The sequence below is a fragment of the Sinohyriopsis cumingii genome, chromosome 16 (genome assembly GCF_028554795.1).
Source record: "Sinohyriopsis cumingii isolate HCF-2022 chromosome 16, ASM2855479v2, whole genome shotgun sequence".
NCBI classification, from domain to species: domain Eukaryota; kingdom Metazoa; phylum Mollusca; class Bivalvia; order Unionida; family Unionidae; genus Sinohyriopsis; species Sinohyriopsis cumingii.
In genome coordinates, this window is record NC_142976.1 from 26610269 (window position 1) to 26637617 (window position 27349).

A 27349-nucleotide genomic window follows, 5' to 3' on the forward strand; every position below is an offset into this window, starting at 1 on the left:
GTATACTATTACCTGTATAGTACGCAAGTGTCTACAGTTCTTTGTTGAACCACAGAAAATATTCCGGTGTCTAAATTCCGAATAAAATTTAAATAAATGTCTTTGTCCAAGAATTCTGTATGATCACTCAAATATTTCCAGGGAAGTGAATTAAATGAATTAATAATTCCATAAAATAAAATTTTAACTCAACTCGTCACAACAAAACATCTTTCAGTGTTGAAGATAAAACGCCCAACTTACTAAATTCTCTATAGAAAAAGGTTATACATTTACTTGAGACGCAAAACAGATTTCTGGAAGAGGATCAACCCTCCCGTAAAACCAGAATTTCTAGAACATAGTAGAAACTATTTACGTCTAAAATCAAAGTAGTCTCAGTAAGCCTCGAGTTCACTATTATCAACCACACCTTAAGAATCAAAGAAGAAGATGTTTACAAGAACTGTTACTAATTTTGAATCAAGCCAGGAACAAAGCCATCATTAGGTGTTTACTACTAAATGGTCAGGTCAAACTAATTTCTGGAAAATATCAAATTCCAGTAAACATAATTACATTACTTTAACAGGTAATGAAATAAATAAAAAAATTTAAAACCTGCAAACAGACAATTAAATTAAATCAAATATAAATTAAATAAAATATACATGACTATTATCTTTTACCTTTATGTGTCTGATGTCAATATCATATTCCTGTAACAACAAACTATACCTTAATAGTCTTTGATCTTTATTTTGCATCATGCCGATGAAAGTATGGGGGTTGTGGTCACTAAATACAATAATCGAAGAAGGAGTTGAACTAATGTAAACTACAAATTGTTGTAATGCCAATATCAAAGCCAAACATTCTCGATTGTTGAATAATTTCTTTGATGCTTATTTAATTTCTTAGAAAAATATCACACTGGCTGATCAATACCATTTTCGTCTTCTTGAATGAATTCTGCTCCAACCCCAACATTAATTGCAGGCAGTTCAAACTATTGGCTGTAATTTGGAGCTGTAAGAGAGAGAGAGAGAGAGAGAGAGAGAGAGAGAGAGAGAGAGAGAGAGAGAGATTGTGTGTGTGTGACTTGGATTTTTAACGTAGCTTTAACAAGTTTTGAGTAATATCGCTACGATATCTGCAATGTGGCCCTTTATAGTAATGACCCGCAGACATGTATCATGATGTCCCACCCAGTCACATTATCCTGACACCAGGCCATGCGAGGCAGCTGTTAGTACCATTTTTGTAAGTCTTTGTTATAACTCGGCCGGGAATCGAACCCACGACCTCCCGCATCGGAGGCGGACGCTCTAACCCCTAGACCACCAGAGCGGTTTGAGCTGTAAGAACTGGCGCGCTTTTAAATATCAGAAGCCTCTTTAAATTTTTCAGTCCAAATGAACTTGTTTTTCTTGCTCGAAAAACTTATTAAGGGTTCAGCAATTATAGAAAAATTGGTACAAAATTTCCGATATTATCCACCTATACATTAAAATCGCATCAGTTGCTTTTCACTAACAGGCACATGGAATTCAGAGATAGCCTTGACCTTAGCTTCTATAGGTATAACTTGTCCAAGTCCCACGATATGTCCTAGAAAAGTTACACTAGCACGACAGAATTCACATTTTGATAAATTAATTGTCAAACTTGCATCTGTGAGCCCGTCAAAGAATTTCCGAATTGTCAATAAATGTTCTTTCCAGGTGTCGTTGTAGATGATGACATTATCGACGGAAGCCTCACAATTATCTAGACAAGACGTGATCATATTCATGAGACAATGAAAAGTACTTTGCGACCTTTTCATCTCAAACGGCATCACTTACACTGATAAGTCCATCTGGAGTCAGGAATGCCGAAATTTCCTTCGCTCTTTCCATTAGTGGAATTTGCCAAAATCTCCAAAGAAGGTCAAATTTGGTGACATACTTGGCATTTCCGATCTTATCACTACAATCATCGATTCTTGGTAATGGAAATTAATCTCTCTTTGTCACACTGTTCACCTTGCTACACTCAGTGCTCATACAGAAAGTTTTATCTGGTTTCGGAACAAGTATACATGGTGAACTCCAGTCACTTTTACTGGGCTCTATGAAATCATTCTCCAGCAAATACTGAATTTCTTTTTTCAAGTATTCCTGTTTGAGAGGGTTCATCCTGTATGGGTGTTGTTTCACATGTTTGGAATTTACACTTTCATCGTCATGGAAAATTGTGCTTTTTCTTGTAGGAACATCTGGAAATAAGTGCTCCTATTCAACGAATAACTGTTTAAGTTCATTTCTTTTTTGCTCTTGCTAATAATAAAGGTTCTGGTCCAGATTTTTCATTATTGCTGAATTTCGAAGATTTGCCACTCCAAGATCAGTTGAATCTGATGATATTCCTTCACTTCATTTTTCCCTAAGTGGGACAGGTACAACTAAATTAAATCCATGTTTGACCTGGCTATCTATTTCAATATAGTCGTTTAGCATGTTTATGTGGCAAAGTTGTTTTTGTTTTCGCCTCCCAGGAGTATCTATGATGTATTTAAATCATTTACTTTCCTGTCAGCTGTGTAGGGACCATAATACTTGGCCTGAAGAGGAATTTGTGGCATGGAAAAGTGAGACAGAGCTCTATCACCAGGCTGAAAAATTATTTCCTTAGAGTTTTTATCATATCTTGACTTCATGTTTGATTGAGTAGAGTGCAGATTTGCTCTTGCAACCCCACAAGCCTTTGACAACTTATGCTTAAAACTGGAAACATACTCAACAAGATTAATATCAGTATCTTCATTAGAAAGAAGTTTCTCTTTCAACAACTTCAATGGTCCATGCACAGTATCCAAAATTCAGTTCAAAGGGACTGAAGCCTAGAGATTCTCGAATTGATTCCCTAACAGCAAACACTAGTAAATGAATTCCTACATCCCAGTCTTTACCCGTATCAAAACAATATGATTGAATCATATTTTTCAAAGTCTGATTAAATCTTTCTAATGCCTCTTGGATGTCAGGGTGATAGGCAGAAGATCTGAATTGTTAAATGCCTAATTTGTACATAACATAAATTTGAGCCTTGATCAGACTGAACAGATTTGGGAAGGCCGAATGGATTAAGAAAAAACTTTATCAAAGCTTTTACTATTGTTTTAGATTTAATATTCCTCGAAGGAATTGCCTCTGGAAACCTTGTTGACGCACAATTAATGGTCAACAAGTATTGGTTACCAGTCTTGATTTTAGGCACGGAACCAACACAATCTACCATAATTCGACTAAATGGTTCGTCAAAGGTAGGAATCTGTTACAGATGAGACTTATGTATGTTCTGATTATGTTTCCTACCATTTAACAAGTATGACGAGATCTACGGTGTTTACAAACATCACTTTTGATTTTTGGCCAATAGAAGTGAGTCAAGATCTTGTGATAAGTCTGATTAATCCTTAAATGAACGGCAAAAGGAGTTTCATGGGCCAGACTAAGTATTTCCTGTCTGTAAGGTTTTGAAACTACAATTTCTAGTTCACTGACCACTCGTCACCAGCAAGTACCTCGAGAGGTCCCCATTTTCTCATAAGACTTCCATTTTTAATGAAATAACAGACAATAACTTCAGTAGCTTCAGTTTCACTAATAACCCTTCGAAACAAACAGGAGATCTCAGGATCTTTTTCCTGTTCAACGACAAGTGATTGTCGTTTGTCACCCTGATTAGAATAAAGAAAATGAGTAGTTAAAAGAGGATCACTGTGAGCAATACGGTTTGATTGATCCAAACAAGGAGTGAAAGTGACCTCATCAAAAGCCTGATCAGTACATGTGTCAGCTAAAAAAATACTTTCCTTATAAACATCATTCTTAAGAGCTTTCTTTGCCATTACTCTGGAACTGCACAAGCTGGGAATAAATCAGGGAATTCGTTTTCAATTGGATCGACTTTCTGACCCAAACAAAGCATGTCAGTTACAAGTGGATTAACCACAACATTGTCTCCAACTAGGTCGTTTCCTAGTAATATATGAATGCCCACAACGGGTAAAACATACATTGTTCCAACTGTCACTGGTCCTGAGACTAAGTCTGATGAAAAATTTACACAATGGAGAGGAACATTAACAAAGTCGCACTCTACTCCCTGAATAAGAACATTCTCACTAGAAGAAGACTTCTCAGAAAAAGGCAACGTATCTGACAATAAAAGACAGAGAATCTCATGTGTCCCTTAAAATATTAATACGGATAGCGTACAAAGAAAAGCGTGTATTCCGAAAATATTTCCTAAATGTACTATCAATTTCAAAGTTAATCAGGAAACGCTCCAAATGTATTCCGAATGAAGGATCAAATGTGCTTGTGTGCTAGCACCACAGAAGAATCACTGTTCTAATATCCAAAAGTTTTACTTCAAGGTATATCCAACGAAAGTTGAATGTTACAAATACCTTAGACTGTTGCACGGTAATCAAACGAAATTAATAAATTTCCAAGTCCTTGAATAATTTTACAATAATCAAGTAAAGTCTGTTTACAATAAACAGTTTCAGCTATACAATTTCAGCGAACAATAGTTAAAAAAATCTGTAGAATAAGAGCTCTGTACATTAATTCCTTTATATAGTCACCTAATGCGCATCAAATAAACAAATATGAATAACTAAAAAAGAGTTCCAAAGGTTTAAATTATTCTACATTTCGAAATACCTTAACAGTCAAGAGTTCACTTTTACAAATTATCCAACCACCAGCTAGGGCAGTCATGACATATGTATAGTACAGATGTTCTCTTCGGATCACTTGATGATATCCTGACCTATTTAGACCAAAATAGGATATTGACATGAACTTGTCGATTGGACCTTGATTTATGAATGGATAAAGTACTATGTAATACATGTACTCTACACAGATGGCGTGACCTCAATTTAGTGTCAGAATACCAAACATTAGAATATTGTCTTTAACCCACATGATTTAAAATAAAAACTACTTTATAAAATAACATGCGATTTGGATATCCGTAACTCTTGTATTTTCAACGGAGTTACTATTGGCTATAGTCAATTGTGCATGGGCGGAATGAATGAAATCTTCACATCCCTTCCCAGTGTCTCCATAACAAATTGCAGATCTTTACTTTTTGAGGCTATTCACGATCCTATTTGCAATTTGATAAGCTGCTTTTTTCTTCTATTTTGAGCTTCTTTTTTCATTTATATTGATTAAATACTTGTAAGACTTACATATTATTTAAAAATGAAGGATGTTAACTTGAATGAAGTAGAAGACTACATAGACAGCATGGCTAGCTTCTTGTACACTGTAAGCATGCCAATTAAATTGCCTGTAAATGTATTGAAATGAGTGGGAAATATAAACTGAGCGAAATGACGAACCAACAAAAGGTAATTCAAGACATTTCAAGTTATTTACAGATGACCTAATTCATTATTATGACTTAACTAAAATTGCTACCGACTTAAAGTTTTTTTTCTATCATCCATTTCTGTATATCCCCTTTGTGTCGGATCGTTTGACTGTTAATTTTAATATCATTCATTGGTGTAGAAACATTTTCATATGACAAAGGCGAAAATCTGCTACGCTCACTTAATTCACGGATATTTGCCCGATTCTTCCTATGATGGTGCAGAGAGAGAGAGAGAGAGAGAGAGAGAGAAACAGACAGACAGAGAGAGACAGAGACGCAGAGACAGAGACTGACATAGACAGAGAGAGAGAGAGAGACATGCACTGTTTCCATTGTCAATCACAATGTTTTATTGTTGCTGGTCAATTAATAGTCTGCCTTATCAACCAACACATTGAATGGACTGTTTGGGGGGCATGGCCATCTGACTTTATTATTAGGTTTTATTAAATAGGGAGAGGAAAAAAGCGTTACTCGGGTTCTTGAAGTTTTTTGGTGTAAGTTTAGCGTCAAGGCAGCCATCAGACCCAAATTCTCTCTCTCTCTCTCTCTCTCTCTGGATACAGGCTTATCTCGCTTACATAAGGGGAAATCATTTATTGTAAAAATAGTTGGGCACCACCGTTGTCACCATCCATACTTGCTTATAAGTCGAATCAAACTGCAAAAAACATAGATCCAGATCCGCCGTAGCATATTGCGCCTGTTTGTTTTACTGATTACTCGTAAATACTGTACAGACCCAGATCAGTCGGCGCATTATGCAACAGCAGATCTGAGTCTGTGCAGTTTTTCAGTTGGATTCTTCTTATAAGCGAGTACACACGGTCATCCGATATAAAGTTACTTGTTTTTATACTGATCCTCATTTCATTCAAGGGAATATAAACTATTTCTAAATATAAGCATTATTTACTTGTATGACAAGGTAAACCACTGATAATGCCGGCAGCTTCAAGCGATACGCTTTCTACATTAATGGAATTCTCCTAACTAGCAACCGCTCCGTTTTACACTGGCATATTCTAATACGGGTACAATAAAAGTCAGGTACATCTTTGAAAAGATGTATGGAAAGCAGCTTAAACTTAAATGCTCTCAACAATGTAATTTTTTTATTTCCTATATTGACTGTATTTTCAGTATGCTCATTTTAAGGATTTTTGGGGAGGATCGTCAAACCAAGGTGTCGACTGGCTTTAAGAAAGAGTAGGATTTTGCCATCCAAATCAAGTTCAAGTTTTATTTGACGTTTTATACAAGATTGATTTTGTTTTAAAAAAAGTTAGTGTCGTAATTCAATGTTTTTGATGAGTCGCTCACATTTTCAAAATCCTGATCAATTAATTTTTCAGTATTAGCATTGGTAGTAGGTGAATGAATCTACAAATAGTAACAGCGTCGGTTTAATTAATAATTAAAAATAGCTAGGTTTTAAACATTATAGCTAGTTTCATTTGATATATGGAAACACAACGAGTGATTAATCAATAAAGCGTCAGATATTGAAATACCAAGGCAACAAGGATGTAGTTGTCAGTTTCGAGGCGCATATGGTGCCCAATGTCCAATATAAGGTGGTGCATTGGTGATATATATAGTAGACTGAATAATGCAGATGGAAAGACAGATATCATTGGTAATGATATATAACATCATGATTAAAGAAGCTGGGTCAGGTTCGACGAATAAAGAATATAAAGTTAAAACCATGACACTTTTATTGTCGTACAGACCAATTATTTAAATAATAAACGGAAATTTTCAAAATTCCTTTTAGCAAAATGACGGCATTATGATTTTATATACAAGCTGACCAAATCAAAAGGTTTCGTTAGTGCTATACAACCGTTTACAAAATCGCAAATGCCAAAGATGTTACTTATATTAAGGAAAATATTACCAACACATGACCTAGCAGCTGCTAATGGAGCGACAACTGGGGCAAAACAGAAAGTCACACCCGTGTATGATACGAGGTGGGAAGACGTTTTCAAAATCTGGTATTAGAAAGAAACGAAGTAGGAAGACATTTTCAAAAATCTGGTATGAGGAAGAAACGAAGTAAGATGTTTTAAAAATCTGGTATTATGAAGAAACGAAGTAGGAAGACATTTTCAAAATTTGGTATTAGGAAGAAACGAAGTAGGAAGACGTTTTAAAAATCTGATATTACGGCAAAGACGAGGCAGGAATATGTTTTCACAGTAATTGGATTTAATTTAATATAGTAATATAGGATTTCGTAAGTTGATTTTGATTTGAGTTCATAACAACATCCAAACGACAATTGACGATAGAATGCAAACTAAAATCCACCTCAGCAAGTTGTACTTGGTCTTGAGACTTCTCAAATACATGGGAGTAATGTTTTAAGGTTAAAAAAGTCAAATAGAATGATAACAAAATCAAAGCATGGTCCTAATCTAAAATGTTCACACTTAAAATGGAAAGAACAATGTAGGTTTATTGGTCCATTACTTGCTGGCATTTCTGAATTTTTTTACTTGGCATATTAAGTGCAGGCCCAGTTTAAAGGTTATCAGGGTTACGTATTAAGATACTTTTTAAAAAAGTCACATGTTTTACTTTAGATTTTTTAACAAGAATGACACTTCCATTTATAAAATGTTAGAGCCTCTTAAAAATTTGCAGATTAAACAAATTGTGAAAAAATAAGATAAACGATTTTAAGAGGTTGTTTTAGCAAATATATGTTGCCAAAAAAAAATGAAACCAAATGAAAGCATTGAAAGGAAATGGTAGGCATGAGTTGACATTTCTAATTATTCTAAAAATGCTGCTACTGAACATCATTGGTCTGCCCCCAAGACATATTAAAAAGTATATCATACAAAACAAAAGGCCAATAATTTACAATTGTATATATATATATATATATATATATATATATATATATATATATATATATATATATATATATATATATATATATATACACACACACACACACACAACATGATGATTCCATTATGTGTGTGTAATTGTATGCAATATATAATTCACCGTTCTAAGGATGCACAACCACATTGATATATTACTAAGTTTAGTGGCCCAATTTTTATTACATAATTTATGAAATAATATGCGAAAAACTTTGTAATATAATTTTATAAATGTGAAATCATATTGTCTGAGATGTTGAGAAGAACTTGATAAAAATTATGATATTATCATGCAAATCAAAACCTGTAGGAATATTATGAAAGGCAATGATGTAACGTGTAATAATAGAAAATGAATACGAGATAAAGAAAATTTCGATCATCAAAAATTGGTTGTGAACTAGATATTCGTAAATCAGTTTTACCACGGTTACCAAAAGAAAAATAATGCTGCCCTCTTAAAAACAATTCAGGACAGGTAATCCACTATAGCCCACCAAAAAGAAGATTGACGCTACCTTCTTACACACACTGTAAGCCTGGTAATTCATTATGACCCACCAATATATCAGCCGAATGGTACATGTATGAAGCATGCTTATTGGTGTGATGCAGATCCTAATAACACACATCACAATGTGCCAATCAATTTATGGATGAGTTCAACATACATAAGGGTAAGACACTGGGCCAAACATCACTGAAAACTTTCGCCACTCTGTATTGCCGCTATTAGACAGGCAAACACAAAATGGTCAACAGAAATTGAGGAAAGAAAACTAAAGGGTAAGTCATATAGCTGATTGAGTTAGTGATACTTTACACTGGGTAGTTCACTGATTTACTCCATGTCCACTGACCTTGTTTAAACACCGTCGTCTCCAAGGTATGTCCAACAATACCTCTGTAGGGTTCTATACGTTCTGTGACGTACTGTTATGAGTTGGGGGTGGGGTGCTCCCAATATTTTATTTAAATTACTATGGAACTCCCACCCTGGCTCGTTTTGTAGGAAGTGAAATTAGTGATAGAGAGAGATAAAGCTCCGAGCCCCCAGTCAACAATGCCGAGAATTAAATTATCAAGAACACAAAGGTGAAATTCAAAAGAATAACAATTTAATACAATTTAAACGAAATTAATTTCTCAACCAATCTTCTTACTCTCGACCATGTAACAACCTATTTCATCCCGTGATTATAGTGTGAGATGGCTTTCCCCTGTACTTGGGTTCTACTCATCTGTGTTTTACTCTGCTAATCCCTTTCCTCCTTCCGGCGTTCTCCGTACTACTATTCTTCCTGTACTCTTCCCTTCTTGTCTCCTTTTCTCCTCCTTCTCTCTCTCTCTCTCTCTCTCTCTCTCTCTCTCTCTCTCTCTCTCTCTCTCTCTCCTTAGCGACTAGGCTTGTTCTCTGCCTACTGCCTTGCTCTATCCTGTCTCCCTCTCTGAGACTCGGGACTTACTACTCGGTAGTTCTATCCCAAAAGCTTCCTTTACGAAGCTTTCTGTCCCTAGAATGTACTAAGGTTTTCCCGCCAGATCACGAGTGGCTCCCGGAGTTATTGCTACAGCTTCCCGTCACGATGCCCTACAATTCTGGTTCGAATTGATGGCCCCACCCTTCCTCAGTTCCGATTGGATATCAATTCTACCCCAGTCGGTTCAGATTAACAGACGAGCCTCAGGCCATCTGTCAACGCGGGGAGATTTACAACCGCATCGAGGGTCCTTTGTTCTAGAGCAAAACTTCCAACGTTTACATGTGAGTTTTCACACCTAACGATGTGGGCCCTTGTACAAACACGAATCGCTACGATAGACGTAGGGTCTACATTCACATGGCGGCTAACCCATTCCTTTGTTCCTGACTTACGTAATCGCGGACAGGCAAAGGTGACAACCTCTATATGTATACCATCAGCATAAATTGTCTTTAGCAAGGACTATAACTATAATTAACATCAAATGATTTAAGGATTAAACCAGAAATGGAAAATTTTGTAAGAAAGCATAAACTAGTAGATATTTACAGAAGATTAAACATTTTAAGAAAAGAATATACATATGAATACAAAATACATAAAGGGATTAGATTAGACAAATTTCTAGGTACAAATTTTGATGGGAAAATATACAAAGAATCAGGGATATTAAATTTTAAAATTTCGGACCGTAAGCTTATTTTCTTGACAGTAGAAATTAAAAATAAAAAAAGATGGGGAAGGGGGAAATGGATGTTTAGTAATTCAATTTTAAAAGATAATAATTTTGTTAATGAAATTAAAAATGAAATAAAAAAATTTAAACAAAAAGAAAACAAAGATATAATTATAGAATGGGAAACTTTTAAAAAGAAATTTAAAGAAATAGCAATTAACTTCTCAAATATAAAAAGTAAGAAAATTAAATTAGAAAAGGAATCCATTATTTTCCAACTTCAACAAACAAATAATAGGAACTTAGAAAACAAATTTAAAAAGAGACTAGACGAAATTACGCAAGAAGAAATAAGAGGAAAAGAAATTAGGGCTGGTAAATTTACAAAAATTTATAAAAAAGCAGAAGGTCTATATAAAAAAGAGGAAAAAAGAGGGGGGGGGGGTGAAAAAATCTTAGATAAACTTAAAATAACTGGAAACAAGCTAACAACTGATAAGCAGGAAATTATGAAATATATTAAAGACTTTTATTCTAACTTATATAAAACACAAGACATACCAGAACAAACAACTGATGAATATTTAGAAGGCTTTCGCTGCTAGATGATCTCATCAGAACATAAAGACTTATGTGAAGATTTCATCTCGCAGGAAGAAATAAAAGAAAGTATCTTATCCGCGAACAAAGGGAAATCACCGGGAGGAGATGGGCTCTCCGCAGATTTCTATATGAAATTCTGTGGAGAGCTGTCGCCTATACCTGAACGGTTATACAATAATATACTACTTAGAAATAATAAAATGACTGAAACGATGGGGGGAGGGTATAATTATTTTAATATATAAAGGAAAAGGGGAGAGGGAGGATCTCATAAACTGGAGGCCCATCTCCCTCCTAAACATGGATTATAAAATACTTAGTAAAATTTTAGCAAATAGGATTAAAAAAGGAATGGATAAAATCATTAATATTTACCAAACTTGTGGACCCCAAAAAAGGGAAATACAAAATAATATATTAAATATTAAAACAATTTTAGATTATTGATATGAAAAAAAAAAAAGCTGCCATGGTACTTTTTGACCAAGAAAAAGCCTTTGATAGATTAGAACATAACTATACTCAAAAAGTTCTAAAGAAATTTGGTTTCGGAGATAATTTCCGAAAATGGACTAACATATTGTACAATCATATCACTTCTAGAGTACAGATCAATGGAGCTATGACAGATAAATTTGAAATTAAACGATCAGTGAGGCAAGGATGCCCACTATCTATGCTATTTTACGTAATAGCAATTGAAATGCTTAGCATCAGCATAAAACTTAACAAAGAAATAGTTGGTATTAAAGTTCCAAATTTACAAGATGAAGTTAAAATGTTGCAACATGCAGACGATTGTACAAATTTTATAGAAGATCCAAATTCATTTCAACACTTAATAAAGGAATTCGAAAGATTTGGTCAAGCATCAGGATCACAAATAAATCACGATAAAACAGAAATTTTAGAAATAGGCAACTGGAAATGTAAACACTCTGTTTTACCACCACATTTGTTTAAAAACAGAGTTAAAGCTCTAGGTATATATTTTGGTTTTGATGAAGAAAAAGAAAACTGTAAGAGAATGGAAAATGAAATAAAAAAAATGTTGATATCTGGGCACTAACGCCACTCTGCATCATGGAACGAGCCCAAGTGGCAAAAACTTATATGTATGCCAACATGAATTACATTATGAAATCGATAGATATAAATAACATTGCTTTAAATAATATTGATAACCAGATCATAAAGTATATTTGGAATTTTAAATTACACTATGTTAATAAAGAAACTTTGCATAGGGCAAAAGAAAGGGGGGGATAGGTTTACCAAGTCCACTACTTTTAAAAATAACAAACAGTTTAAATAGATTTAAAAGATTGATTCAGAACCAAAATTACCATGGGAGGGCTTTTATATATATATATATATATATATATATATATATATATATATATATATATATATATATATATATGGTTTTACCCTAAGAAATAGAATAGATATTTATAAGAATAATAAACTTAGCAAACTTCTCGAAACACCTGGGAAATTTAAAGGGATAAGGGACTTATTATTTAAATATAAAGACAAAAAAGGTTTATGGGATATCGAGGAAAATCTAAGATATAACTGGATACGGGAAGATATTACAGGGACTATACAATGCAAGGTAGAGAAAGAACACATGTTTGTAAATTGGAAAAGAGCATGGGGTCACTGGTCTAAACTAGGCTCCCTCAAAATACAAAGCCTCTGCTTCAAATACATGCATGATACGTGGTTGACGGGAGAGGCTGCAGTGAGACGGCACATGGTCAGAGTACCGCCGAAATGTCCACTATGTAAAATAGGTCCATTTAATAAATATCATACTTTACTACAATGTACATATACTAAAGGAAATAGGGAAAAAATTATAACTGAAATTAAAAAGAACAATATATATATATATATAAATCACAGAACATATTATACCTTGATGGAAACTACAATAAAAACATCCTATATCAAATAACCAACTTTATAGTTTCAACCATGAAGGAATGTGGTCAGGTTATTATTATAGGAAAAAAAAAAATGAAAATGTCCACGATGAGGAAAGTACAGATAAGGACGTCATGGGGCTATGTCACATGGCGCTACGCGAAGTGAACAGGCCCATGAAAGAGTCTGGAAAAGGAACCCTCATAGACTAGACATTCAAATATAACATTTTAATTAAATTAACTGGTGTTTTCTTTTTGCTTTTTTTTCCCCTCAATCCTACTAACAATAGTACAGTTCCATACTGTGCAAAGTACCCCGACAGGGAAGACAATTTACAGGTAGAAATTTTTTTTTTGGCTTTTTGGCATAATATTCAGATAAAAGATGGACATGCTCGAGATGGGAAACATACACAAATAAAGGAAGTATAGACCCCCATTTCGAGCATAGTTTTCAATCTCATTTTATATGCAAGAGTGATAAATTTAGGTATACACACGTAAACCATTAGGGTTTCAAATTAACATACAAAATAACACTCTTCGCCAAAATTCAAAATTTTAAATAAACACTCCCCATGTAAATATAAACACGGGAGAAAATAAGACAACTGGGTTTCGATAAATTTGGCATAGTTGCTGTCCAACATGAAAACAAAAAAAATAGCAATCAGAACATATAGCATACACACTTAGCAAACATGGGACGTAGGTGACCCTAGCAAGGTCGACAAAATACTAGGGAAGGAAATCCGAGAGGATAATAGAAATCACTCTCGGAGGAACAACCCTAAAGACACACTAGGGAAACTTAGAAATACCCTATTCCAAATTTCTAAATAAAAAGTTTTTAAAATTATTAAAAAAAACCAACACAAACAACACACCTTTGGGGGTAACAAATACATATAAACCATTTATAAGCTTTGGCTAAGATGGGGGGGGGGGGCATCTGTCTGGTGCCCCCCCCCCCCCCAAAAAAAAGTATTAACTATAACTACAGGATATATAATATTTTTCATTGCCTTTATCCATTATGATAAGTATACGAGTACGTTTTGGTGTAAACCTTGCCATCAACAGTCCAATAAGCTTCCGAGTTATGTGTTCCAAAAGTTGATTTGCCAAGTCTTGTTTTGGTATTGTTAGGCCCTCAGTTACATAAATGCCAGGATCACATTCTGCCATATTCTTCTGCATAAAAAAACATGAGTGCTTTGGTTTTGTAGCATTCGAATTTTACAATTCCAATTTACATCGATTTACCAAATAGAGAGGAAAGAGCTATCGCTGGATCCCATATTGTATTTATGGATACATGATTACCGGTACATGAAAAACTTATATATAATCATCCAAATAATGGAACAGGATCGAGAGTTATATAATTCCTTCGAAGCAGATATTTGCAATTTCGTACAAGCAAAAACAAACTTCGATTCTCAATTGCTTTCATCTACAACATTTAAAGTAACAAATGAAAGTCAGTTGCAAATTAAAACTTAAAATATGTCCTCGCATTTTTGGACAAAAACAATTTCACGAAAGAAAATCAACTAAAAATTTGTTTGAATCAAAAGAAGAAAACTATAGCAATTGTCAGTATTATTATTATTATTATTATTATTATTATTATAAGTTATATGCATTTAGAACCTCATAAGTTATTAATCTGTACTGTATGGCTTTTATTAAATAAATTCGTTTTAGAAGTTTTAATTTTCTTACCTGCAGACGAATCCACGCTAAAATATAGTACCACCTATCCCTTGTTAATTCAAAACGAAAACGTCTTAAACTATGATCTCCAGAAACAATTCATACTGGACAGATCGATAGCCAATCAGATTTGACCCATCACAAATACAATGCCTTGCATACCAACCGGAAAGTTAATTATTTATCTCAGCTCGAACAATTCAATGGACTTCAAACCATATTGATGATATAATCAATCTGCCTCAGTTCGTACTGGTACTCGTTAAGAAATTTAAAATCATTATTTCGAAAGCTAAAGATTTACTTTACTTACATGAGGCCAATATTATCAAATGGATCTGAGATGTGCTCAGCATGTAGTTTAGTCCGATAAATCAGCGCCAAAGATGTCCGATCTCACCTATGCATAAACATTGCAATTACTGCAGACATTTTTTAAACATATCAATATATATATATATATATATATATATATATATATATATATATATATATATATATATATATATATATATATATATATATATATATATATATATATATATATATATATATATATATATATATATTAGTATATCTACAAAGCAAATATAAGAGCATGTATATACAGGCATATTCGTGTACAAAAGATGTGTACATACACGTAGATACACATATTCATGTATACACATGTGAGTATATTTAGATACATACACAGAGATACACACATTCATATATACACATGTGAGTATATTTAGATACATACACATGCGAGAAAAGAGTGAGAGAGAAAATGGGATATTTTCTCAAAGTCAACACTTCATTCAGAGATCATATTAAAACTATGATATTATTCACGATTATCAACTACTCTATTTTCATAGTCATTACTCTAGTTCCCTATAAAATATGTTTTCACAAGATTGCATTTAGTAAATAACTTTTATAGTTTTGGATCTCCAACGTCAGCGTTATTAGCTTCAAATTTAAAATGAAATATCAATTCAAAGTAGAGCTCATCCAGACTTGGTTTTTTGTTTCGAAGTTTTGATCCAAATATAATAGATTTTATTGCTAATAACATTATATTTACAAACGTTTACTTTAAAGATATTTTTAAATCTCCAAATAAAATAAGATTGTCAAATACATCGAAATTCACTCAAATCTCAGTTCTGCAAAACCCGATACCAAAAAAATTCATAACAACACAGCTGCAAAGAAAATGTTACATCGTTTATTCCTCACTGTCACAGAAAGAGCACCATTTATGGGTTACAAAACCAATTTTGAATAAGAAACTTTTGTAGTCAGTATGTTGTAATTAATTTTAAACTGAAGCCAACATCGTTTTGTATCCAAAGTAATTTTATATGGAATCGAAAATACCGTACTCCACCAATCTCTGTATTTTGGAATGTTTAATTTAATATAAAAAGGTTTCTTAAGCTTGGGATACTGACAAAATGACTTTATTAAAAAAAATGTATAGCTCTCGGCATCCTTGTCCATTTCTGAGTACAACTTAATGTTTTCTTCCCTCATGCTGCAAATATAATATTTTTAATTTTAGCCCGATTGCACTTTTAATACCATAATATTGTGTAAAATGGGGTGACAAATCATATAACTCAGAAAGCCCTTCAGATGATAAAAAAAACCTTCCTCATCCAAGAAATGATATATAAATTTTACCTCACCCACGATCGATACAAACAGGTGTGTTGTTATTCATTAACGTTTCTACCGAGATATACAAAGAGCTCTCTCATCAATCTAACAGAAACAATGTGTAATCGACATATTGTGCCACTTTATTTTTATACCCATTTATGCATATGCATTTAATATCGTTATTATTCCGAACCATAATTCATAAACTTTCTGCTACTTTTAAAACAAATCAGGAGAAAGAGGATCGCATTGACGACAACCACGTCCAATCTAAAAAACTGATTTTTTTTTATCAACACCTGTTTAGCATTTCTTTAGAATATATATATATATATATATATATATATATATATATATATATATATATATATATATATATATATATATATATATATATATATATATATATATATATATATATATATATATATAATTTGTTCACCAAAATTTAAAAAAAGCACTTCCTGTATAAATTTTAAAGAGACAGAGTCAAAAGCTATTTCAAAATCAACCTGTAAAAAATGCCATTCATTCTCTTCTGTACAGCACACAATATCATACATCAGTTTTGTTACTTCCCCCATGCACCTAACTTTTTTAAAGCATTTTGCCTTTCATGTATTATTTTTGCAAATATTTTAATTTATTCTGCTAGCTATAGCTGATGATTTTATGTACTGGAAACGTTTAACAAAGTAAAAGGTCTCCAATTTGTTATCCAAATTCCATACATTTATTTTCCTTTGGCATAAATATATTTCCCTTTCTCTTTGTTACTGGAAAAAATCCCTTTTTTGAATTACTGATTTTTTTTAATTTATCAAAAGCTATTCTAAATAGTTCCAAAAGAATTTATAACATTCAATGGTGAACCCATCAGTTCTGGGACGTTTACTATACTCATGTTCTTTAAGCATTTTGAAGCTTCAGAAAGAGTTATTTCACCTACTAAATCCTTTGATTGTTCTTTTGTTAATTTTAGGAATCTCAAATCTCCCCAGTATATCATCCGGTTTATTGGACTTATGTTAATATTTTCTTTACTAATAATGTATCATGGAACTTTTTCAGCTGATTCAAAATTTTGAAGTAATGAGTGATTCTTTGCCCTGACTCATCTTTCACATTTGTTACTGGTTCGTTCAGATAATATCTCTTTTCCAAACCACAAAAATAATTTTGTCCGAAAAACACCATTGTACATATTGACCGTTTTCGAAGCCATGTCCATATTTACAGAGTCCTGAGCTACGGTCGGTTCAATGGACCTTTCGGAGAGCTGTAGAACATGCTTTCGTATCAAATCCGATTTTTGATAACATGTAAATACAGGTGGAATCACACAAGCCTACCATCCGTTGCCATTTCGAAACAATAGGCAAAAATTGCGGATACTAGCCTGTTCCATCAATAACGAGCCACCAAGCGACCTTCGTTCATAAAAATTTGTTTTGGTTGTTTTCATCAAATGACTCTCATATCATAATTATTTCGTCATACGGCTATTTTCATGCGTCAACATCGCAACAAAATGCAAAATCGATGGAATAATTTTACACTGTAACCCAGAGTGCTCAACCTTGTTAAGTTATCCGTCCATTTTATAATTTGGCACGTTATTGAACCATGATGATAGCACCATGATGATAGCCTCATGATGATAGCCCTAGCCCCATGATGATAGCCCCATGATGATAGCCTCATGATGATAGCCCCATGATGATAGCCCCATGATGATAGCCTCATGATGATAGCCTCATGACAGACAAGAAAATCCTTCATACGTTTTCTCTGTGGCAAAAATCCCCCAAGCATGTTTAAAGCAGACGAATAGATAAATGAATTTTATTATATATTAAACATTGGCATATACAAGTGTATGTGAATTACAACATTGAACGGCGGATATAGTGGTAAGACAAACTATATAATAAACGTTTTCAGTATAACTGCACAATATTTATTTATTTATTTATTTATTTACGAGAACATTTAGGTTATTACTGGACAACAAGTTTTAAAAGATGATATAATTTTGGCCTAGTGAATATATCTTAGAAAACAAATTACTCTGATTTGTATAGAAACGAAGACATTGAAACAAGTTATTGAATTCACCTTCATTTATATTCATACAACAACGAATATTTCTTCAGTCCACTGGTACAACATTATTAGAACAAACATACACAAAAGGAAATCTATTATTGCAAATTAGAATTGTACAGTATGAAAATTCTTAATTTTGTAAGATAAGATATTTCGATAGTTTTCAAATTTCAAATCTTGCTTTGAAAATTCTGAAATTAATCTATCTGTGAGGATACCGTCAGCTTCAAGGTGAACCAAAAATGAGACCATACTTGACAACTTGAATATTTGCGTTAAAGGTAACTTTTGGATTACATTTTCTGTGTATTTGTTTATTTATTTTGCAGACTCACAGTACGAATTTTAGCCCACTATATCATTTAAGTTTCAAATATTTTTTGTATTAAAATTTACTTTAAAAATTTTTTTTTTGAATAGAGTGTAATTTTGTCTAATTACAAGAAAGATGAAAGGGATCTTTGTTACATCGTTGTGTTTCAAGCTACACTAAATGTCATGGAAAAATGAATTTCTTAACAATGCTCCTGACTATTTTGGTTTTCCATTGACTTAACGAGCGTTGTGCATGCAATTGTCTCTTTTTGTATCAGCTGGCTATCTCCGGAAAAAATCAACTAATACCAACTTTATCAGCTGATTAAATATTTGTACCTTTTGATCCACAAATTGCGCTTAGTGAACAATCAAAGTTTTCCATTAATTTACTTTTACATCTTGGAAATGTATCCTTTCCGATTTAAACATCAATGGGATCAAAGCAGAACTCCACTACCACAGCATACAGGAATAGCATCTGTATCAATACAAAAGGATGAAAAGAAATTTCCGATACATGTGCCTGAATGCTTCTTGATGAGGCAGTCTTGCAGTTTTTATGCTGATTGTCATGGGGTACATGTACTTTGAAGTCTTGTCTCTGGCAAGATAGAAGTCAATTCAGTCATGCTCACTTGACAGTCGTATTCAATAATTCATCATATCAAAAAAAAAAAAGATAACATTTTTGGATTTGATTCTTTAATCTCGGATACAATACACAATAAAAAGCCCATCATGTATTTCACATGCACATGTGCACTACAGAACAACTACAGCCATAATTCATATTTTAGAATCAAGGGTAAAATACACACGGTGGCGTACTAACGGTAAATGGCGTCCGAGGCCAGTGGCGTAAATGGCGCACATGGCGACGATGACGGCCCAAAGGGCTAGATTACTAGGCCCGACTGGTCAAAGCCAGCACAGGATTCATGGGAGGGGGCAAGTACCCCCTCCCACCTTCTAACCCCCGACACACCTGCTAGGGGGGTTTGAGGAGCACTGTGAGTTCCCCTAGTGAGTTCCAACGATTTTCCTACATATAAATTCTCGCATTCATACAGGACAATCAAACACCATTGTATGCATGAAAGGTGGGGATTCAAGAGCAACAAATCTGCAAATACACAATTTTGGTAATTCTAGACTTAACATTATCAGCTGTTTTGGCACCCCAAGATCTCCGGAATCTTGGGTTGTTTATTTAAAATGGCAAAGCTATGATTAGGAATAGACTGAAGTTCCTAGTCTGGTTAATTGGTAAGCATATATTATAAATTCGGCCCTAATGGAATAGCAATCTAAACATTCACCAACCTCAACAATGACAACGCCTCCATCAGAATAAAGTGACGTTATGACACTCTCTTTAATCCCAAAATGTGTTTGTAAATTTTAAGGCAGTTTTGAATAATTTCTGGATATAGCCCATACCCTTTTATATTTCCGTTTAGCATCACACAGATACTGTACTTTCTTCAGATCCATTTTTTTGAGAGAATAGAAGCACCTTTTAAAACTTTAGCGGGGGACATATTATTTCCAAAAAGAACATTCTCCATGTAAAGTTTTACCAAAATGGTGATATGTTGTCATTTTAAAAGTCAATATGTTAAAAATTATAACAAAAATTGCATCAAATGGGCTTTTACAAATGAGAGAACGGTTTATTTGTAGAAATGTTCTTTAACTAGCTCAGAAGTATCAAAGAAGCTTTATCTGTTATAGCAAATGAATTATTGTGATTATATTTTTTTCAGCACACGATCCTAAACTTAGGCTGCTGTCTTGTGAAATAATTGAACTATGGTGAAAACAACATCGGAAGAAATTCAACCAAACGCGAAAGTTATGTTTCAGTATTGCCACATATACAGAAACAGAAAATGTATTTAATATGTTGCAACTTACGTTATCTCTTCTTGATATGAACACATAAACTAAGGCAGTGGGCAGTTATTCCCTCCTATTTAGGTCCCTTAGAAAATCCTACTATTTAGGTCCCTTAGAAAACAATTCATTTCTGGAAGTCCAAGAGAGTTATTTTTTAAATACATGGTCACATATAACTGCAACAGTGTTAATAATTCTAAGACAATATGTTTGAGAGGGTCTTTCTTTATATGCCTTTTTTTGGACATAAAATTTGGAACCACGTTTCTAACGGTGAAATGATACCTTCATGTACGGTCTGTGGAACGTTTGCACCTAAAGCTAAGCGATGACAATTCTAGTGCGAGAGACACAGGTTGACCACACAGATTATGCAAACCATCCATATATTTGTACACATTATATTCAAGACTTACAAAAAAACATATGGTACTAGCAGCTGGGTCGCTTGGCGCTCGGCATTAAGAGATTAGTATCAGGACTGGTCCGTCGGTCTGATGTCAGGATAATATGACTGGGTGAGACAATGCTACATATCCGTAGCATGATGCTCCAGTACTGCCACACTATAATATGATTGGGTGAGACATAATGCCACATATCCGTAGCATGATGCCCCAGTGCTAAACATCACTATAAACTGCCACACTATAATATAACTGGGTGAGACATAATGCCACATATCCGTAGCATGATGCCCCAGTGCTAGACATCACGATAAACTGCTACACTAGGGATATAACTGGGAAAAATGTTAAAGCTACGTTAAAAATCCAAATCACGCACACACACATAACTAACATAAGCTTCTAAATATATATTCAAAATATGTTTGTGCCAGTTGTCTTTACATTTTGTATGATACGTACGTAATTTGAGCATACATGCTGTTCCCTTCAATGGCAATCTGAATTTTCTGTCTCGAAGAAGAGCCCAAATTGCAATGCCAGTACTCCAAAATAATGTATATTTTGAATAACACAGAAACCTGATCCTTTTTGGAATATAACGTCCATGTCCAGCGCCAGATTAAGGCCTTCCAGGGGCCTAAGCACTGAAAATATTATGGTGCCCCCTTTACAAAATATGAAACTAAAAAAATGTAAAATCTAAAAAGGTGTGAAAATACCAGTGTTGAATTCATTATAAGTCAAAATACTCGCACATGCAGATCGAAATGGTCATACATATATAATTCATTCAATTTTATCATCAAAAATTCATTTAAATGTTTTCTGGTGCCCCTGTTGGGCTGGGGCCCTAAGCACGTGTTTAGTGTGCTTAAAGGGTAATCCGGTCCTGTCCATATCTGTTTCTTAAAAATAACAATCATTTATTTAAAGTTTTTGCTTGAAATAACCGGAATTTAAGAACGCACGTTCCAGTGTAGTGCCTCTAGACAATTATATAATGTTGAGATAACAACGAAGTATAGAATACTATTATCTCCTTGAATCGTTACATTAAATAGATTGTGAGTTTTATTTTATCTGCAGAAAGCATTCATTGGAGTTCAGAAAAGAGATCTTAACAACAACAGCCTGCTATAACAACACAAGATTAAAATATGCGTTGTCATTAATTACCCTGACGCTTAACGTCATCTTTATCAAAGGAAAATTAATCAGACGGGCGCTTTCAAAATAATGGTTCATCATCTTTAATTAAAATTTCGTGACTGAAACCTATTATATCGTATCCAAGTCAGTATCCCGATGTTTGAATTTCTTAACTATCTTTCAATCCTAATTGATCTTATGAGAAAACGTCGCCAACTCGTGTGTTTTATTACATGTTTGATATTTCTGAGGAAAAACAAAGCCATAAACATTGCAACAGGATACAAATCTCCTCTTCTTAACACGAATCTAGCATATAAGAAACCTAAACTGAATACGTGTGCTAAGCTAATAGTCATAATTTTCTACGCTCCTTGCATTACACGTATTATGATTTTGATTACATAATTTTAGGTTATATTGTTAGTTATCTTCATTGCACGCCACGCTTAAAAGCAATTTCATCAAATTACAAAAGAGTAAAATCGTTGCTCCTTTATATTTGGAAGAATAGGAAACCATGCAAGTTCCGTATTGACCCAATAAGGTGTTAGCAGGACTTAAATAATGGATCGATCGATAGACACAGTTTCACTCAAAAATATTACTGTTAAACTTAGTACGACGCTGCTAGGAAAGTGGCGGCAAACTTTTCGCGTTAAGCGTCTCCTCCATGCAAGCCATAAGAGTTAATCAAGTAAAGTACAGGTGAATTACCTTTATGCACTGGACGAGGAAGCGCACATGAATCAGCAGAATAATTTTTGACGTGAATAAGATGAGGACGCTGATATAGAGGAGAGTCACGTGGATAGGAGAGGGGACCATTGTTTTAGTTGAAAAAATGTATTTGTCAGAACCTACTGGCAGACATAAACGCCACTTGTCCACCTTATGTGAAGGTGAATGATAAATGTGTGTTTGGCTTCGTTGCTGAGTACAGAGCTAACAATTGTGTATGTTGTCGGTCTTGGCACTTTCGAAATAGCTACATTTGCTCACTTCCTTCACAAAGTACCAATATTACTATTTTACTCTATATCGACTCAATGCATAGAGCCGGCCATCTTACTGAAGTATTCATCAGCAATGGAGGTATGTGAAAATTTAAAATTGCATTATGTTCGGTTATCTGATCTATAGGGGGAAAACAGTTTATATATCGTAAATTTCGAACTTTATTCTAAATTTCTAGAAAGGCAGACCTATGGCAACCATTGTCATTGTTATCCGATAAAATGCATACTGTTTTTAGTTATACATTTTAAAGCTGAAAACACGTGTTAAATTCAATTATATTTGACCTCATTAAACTATGAGAAACTAGATTCTTTATAATCCAGTAGTATTATTCTTGTTGTATAAGTATTCATGTACGAACGTAGTTTATAAATTAATAATTTCGCACTGGCGTTCTTTATGAAACAAGGGCTAGCCTCAGCTGTTGTACTTTTCTTTTTCTTCTGTGCCAGGCACTCGGTGAACTCATATGCGATTGATTAACCCGTATTCCGTAGTCAATGGCAACTTCAGTGACGTTGGCTGGACAGTTGATACTGGTCGACTGAGTGTGATGGGCCAAGGCTTCTGGACCAACGGGTCTGTGTGTTAGAGATGGTTCTCGGGAATCAATCAATAGGCCTAGAGGATTGAAATACCCACGATCATTCTGCCATCTCGTCTTGATTTCATCAGATAACAGCATCACATTTGTTGATGAACAATATATTAAGCGTTCTGTCTAAAATTCAGAGCAATTATACATATGACAATCTAATGCACCACCGTAGTTGTAGATGAGCAATACATTTTCCATATCTGTTGATAAATCCATACATTAATCACATTTGCTGATAACACCGTACATCTGTCAAACCTGTTGATAAATCCATGCATTGATTATATCCGTTGTCGAATAATAACAATTTCTAAAATGTGTTGATGAACCATGCATCGATCGTATCCATTGATGAACGATGCCATTTTTGTGATACCCGTTGGTGAACTTTGTGAATGTGTACGTTAAAGACAACAGTTGTTTTAATAAGATGTGTGAGGGATCGAAGTAAGCTTGTGAGATAGAAAGTTAGAAGGAATTGTATGCTTAATTTGCATTACACACACACACACACACACACACACACACACACACACACACACACACATATATATATATATATATATATATATATATATATATATATATATATATATATATATATATATATATATATATATATATATATATATATATATATATATATATATATATTGCAACGCCTCCCTCTTAATAAAAGGGGTGGATAATTGGATTTGGCTGGCGTTCTATAGAGGATAACCTCCCTCGATATTATAACCCGGTGGGAGTGGAAGATAGAATTTGAAAAGAGAACTGAGCAAAAACATTGGGAAGAAATAATGCAATACGAGCCCCCTTAGACGAGAAAAATAACAAATTTAATCAATACAAATTAATAGCGGAAAGTCCAACTGAATCTAAGTTATGGCAACATAATTTAATAGCAGTGTCTAATTTGGATTTATATCATCATAATAACGAGTGGTGAAAAGAGCGCAATGTCCACTACTGATTGCACCATCTTTCTCCCGTGACCGTGTATCAACGTCTTCCTGTTTCCTCGAGCCTTCCTACTCTCTACGCTTCACCACTTCCTAGACTTCCTAGTACTTTGTTCTGAACTCATCACTTCTTTTCTTTTTACTTCCGTCTTCGGACTGTCCAGTCTCTCCCCAGAAATCAGTTCCTTAATGCTGGTCTCTTTCAGAAATTCTGCGTCCTAGCACTAAACCCTGTCTTTACAAGACTGCCCCCTGGTCCATTGTCCTTGTCTAACGATGAAAGCACTATTCTTTTTAGGCGTCCTCGGCGCCACTTCCTCTCTCAGGAAATTTAAGACCAAAGAATTTCGACTAAGGTCGTCACTTTAAATTCACATTATTTTCAAAGTGTACGCCTTAGTTTACTCTGACCAGTCGAAAGCAGCGGTTCCTAAATTATCCGAAGATAATCATTTCTTTCGTCAGATTTCAGACAGCATTGAATCAGTGAAGTACTGGGCGATTTCAATTTCCCTTTCAAAAATGATAATTTGACATGGGTTCCAATCAAGTGGTTATGGTTGGTAGCTCAGATGTTTACTTTCTCAGGACAGCGCTGCAATGCGCTGTTCAATCTCATTGGGTAATAAATTCTAGTCTTTCAAGTTTTAACACTGTCATGGATAGAAAAGATGAAAGGTCGAAGGGTCCTTTCACAGACACTTCTCTGGCTTAAATGTGATAAATTTTAATGCTCAATGCATTCAACTTTAAGGTACAATACAATTCAAAAGTCGACACTTTACACACACTCACAGCTATTGTGCCACCAGTAGTGCAGCACCCGTCTGTACGTCTGTCGCTTTCTGTCTCTCTGCCCCTCTGTTTCTCTCCATATATATATATATATATATATATATATATATATATATATATATATATATATATATATATATATATATATATATATATATATATATATATATATGGATGAATGGAGAGAGAGGCAGAGAGAGTTACCCTTTTCTCTCCTTGAGCGATCAAGTATCAAATATTAAACAGAAGTTTTCAGCTCTGCATTTATGGTCTATCCTAATTAGCAGACGCGTAAGCTTTTAATTTACAAGTCATTGTTTTATTTCAAGTTACTGACATGTAACGAAATGTTCTTGCCATTATTATACCATTATAGTGGTCGCTTTTTATTATTAACATGATGTTCGCTTTTTAGCAGCTTCATATCTTGTGTCCGCTGATTGCACTATTATTTGCGGTAATTAATACAATAAATTGCTTTTAAATCTTGGAAATATTTCCCTTTCAATTAGCTCAGCAGGAAAATCAAAGAAAAACTGCACGGTTTTGATACATTTAACTAGAATGCGACTATCAATTGATACAAGGTAATAACACGGTGTGTGCGATAACTAACAGATTTTCCATGCAGATGTTTTCGCGCGTAGGAAATTATCTAGTCTGTTATAGCCTTTAACCGACTTTCGTGAGAAATTATTACGACTTCAGTCGTTTCTATAAACTTTTGCAAATGCGCCTCCTCTAGTGTGAATGAACAGTTTAATAATATAACATTGACAACTCTTATCAATAATATATCACATAGAAGACAAAATCAGAACTTTGGTAGCGGACATCCTTCTCGTCTTACACCGAATCTGTAGGTGGAATTCAAAGTAAAGACGTATCTTCAATCATGATTAAACTTAGCAAGATCGCTAATAATTTGGTGGCTGTTTTGTGTGATAATAATTTGGTGGCTGTGTTGTGTGATAATAATTTGGTGAAAAGGAAAAGGAAGTTTGGTAGCTAATAATTTTGTGACTAGGTATTGTGATAGTTAATAATTTGGTGACTAGGTAGTGTGATAGTTAATAATTTGGTGACTAGGTAGTGTGATAGTTAATAATTTGGTGACTAGGTAGTGTAATAGTTAATTTTGTGACTAGTTAGTGTGATTTCTAATAGGTTGATGAATAGAAAATGTGATATCTAATAATTTTGTGACTAGGCAGAGTGATAGCTAATAATATTTTAACCTAACCCTACTTATGTTCTCCTTTCTTCTGGACACAAAATTATTCGGGTCATGACACGATCACGCTTTCTAATTTCTTGTTAAGAAATTCCGCCGCCAAATAGGCAGCAATGTGTGAATATGTATTTAAAAATTAGCAATTAATAAGCTGTCAAACAACAGAATGAATCGAACCGAAAGAAATGTGATCACTTATATAAAAAAATTGACCTTACAGTGCCATGAAATTTTGTTCACATCTTTTTAAATAAGATAAAATCATATTTAAAAGAAGTTATATCTTGTTTAAAAATATATATTGTTTTAACAATATATTACCTTCTTTTTAGCAAGATATGACAATATAGATTGTATAGTAATGCTGTTTCGACGGGTTTTGGATTCAGTTTATTGGTATATTAGTCTCTGGTAGTTGTAGGTACCCCGGGTGGGTGGAGGAAATTGTAAAGCAGC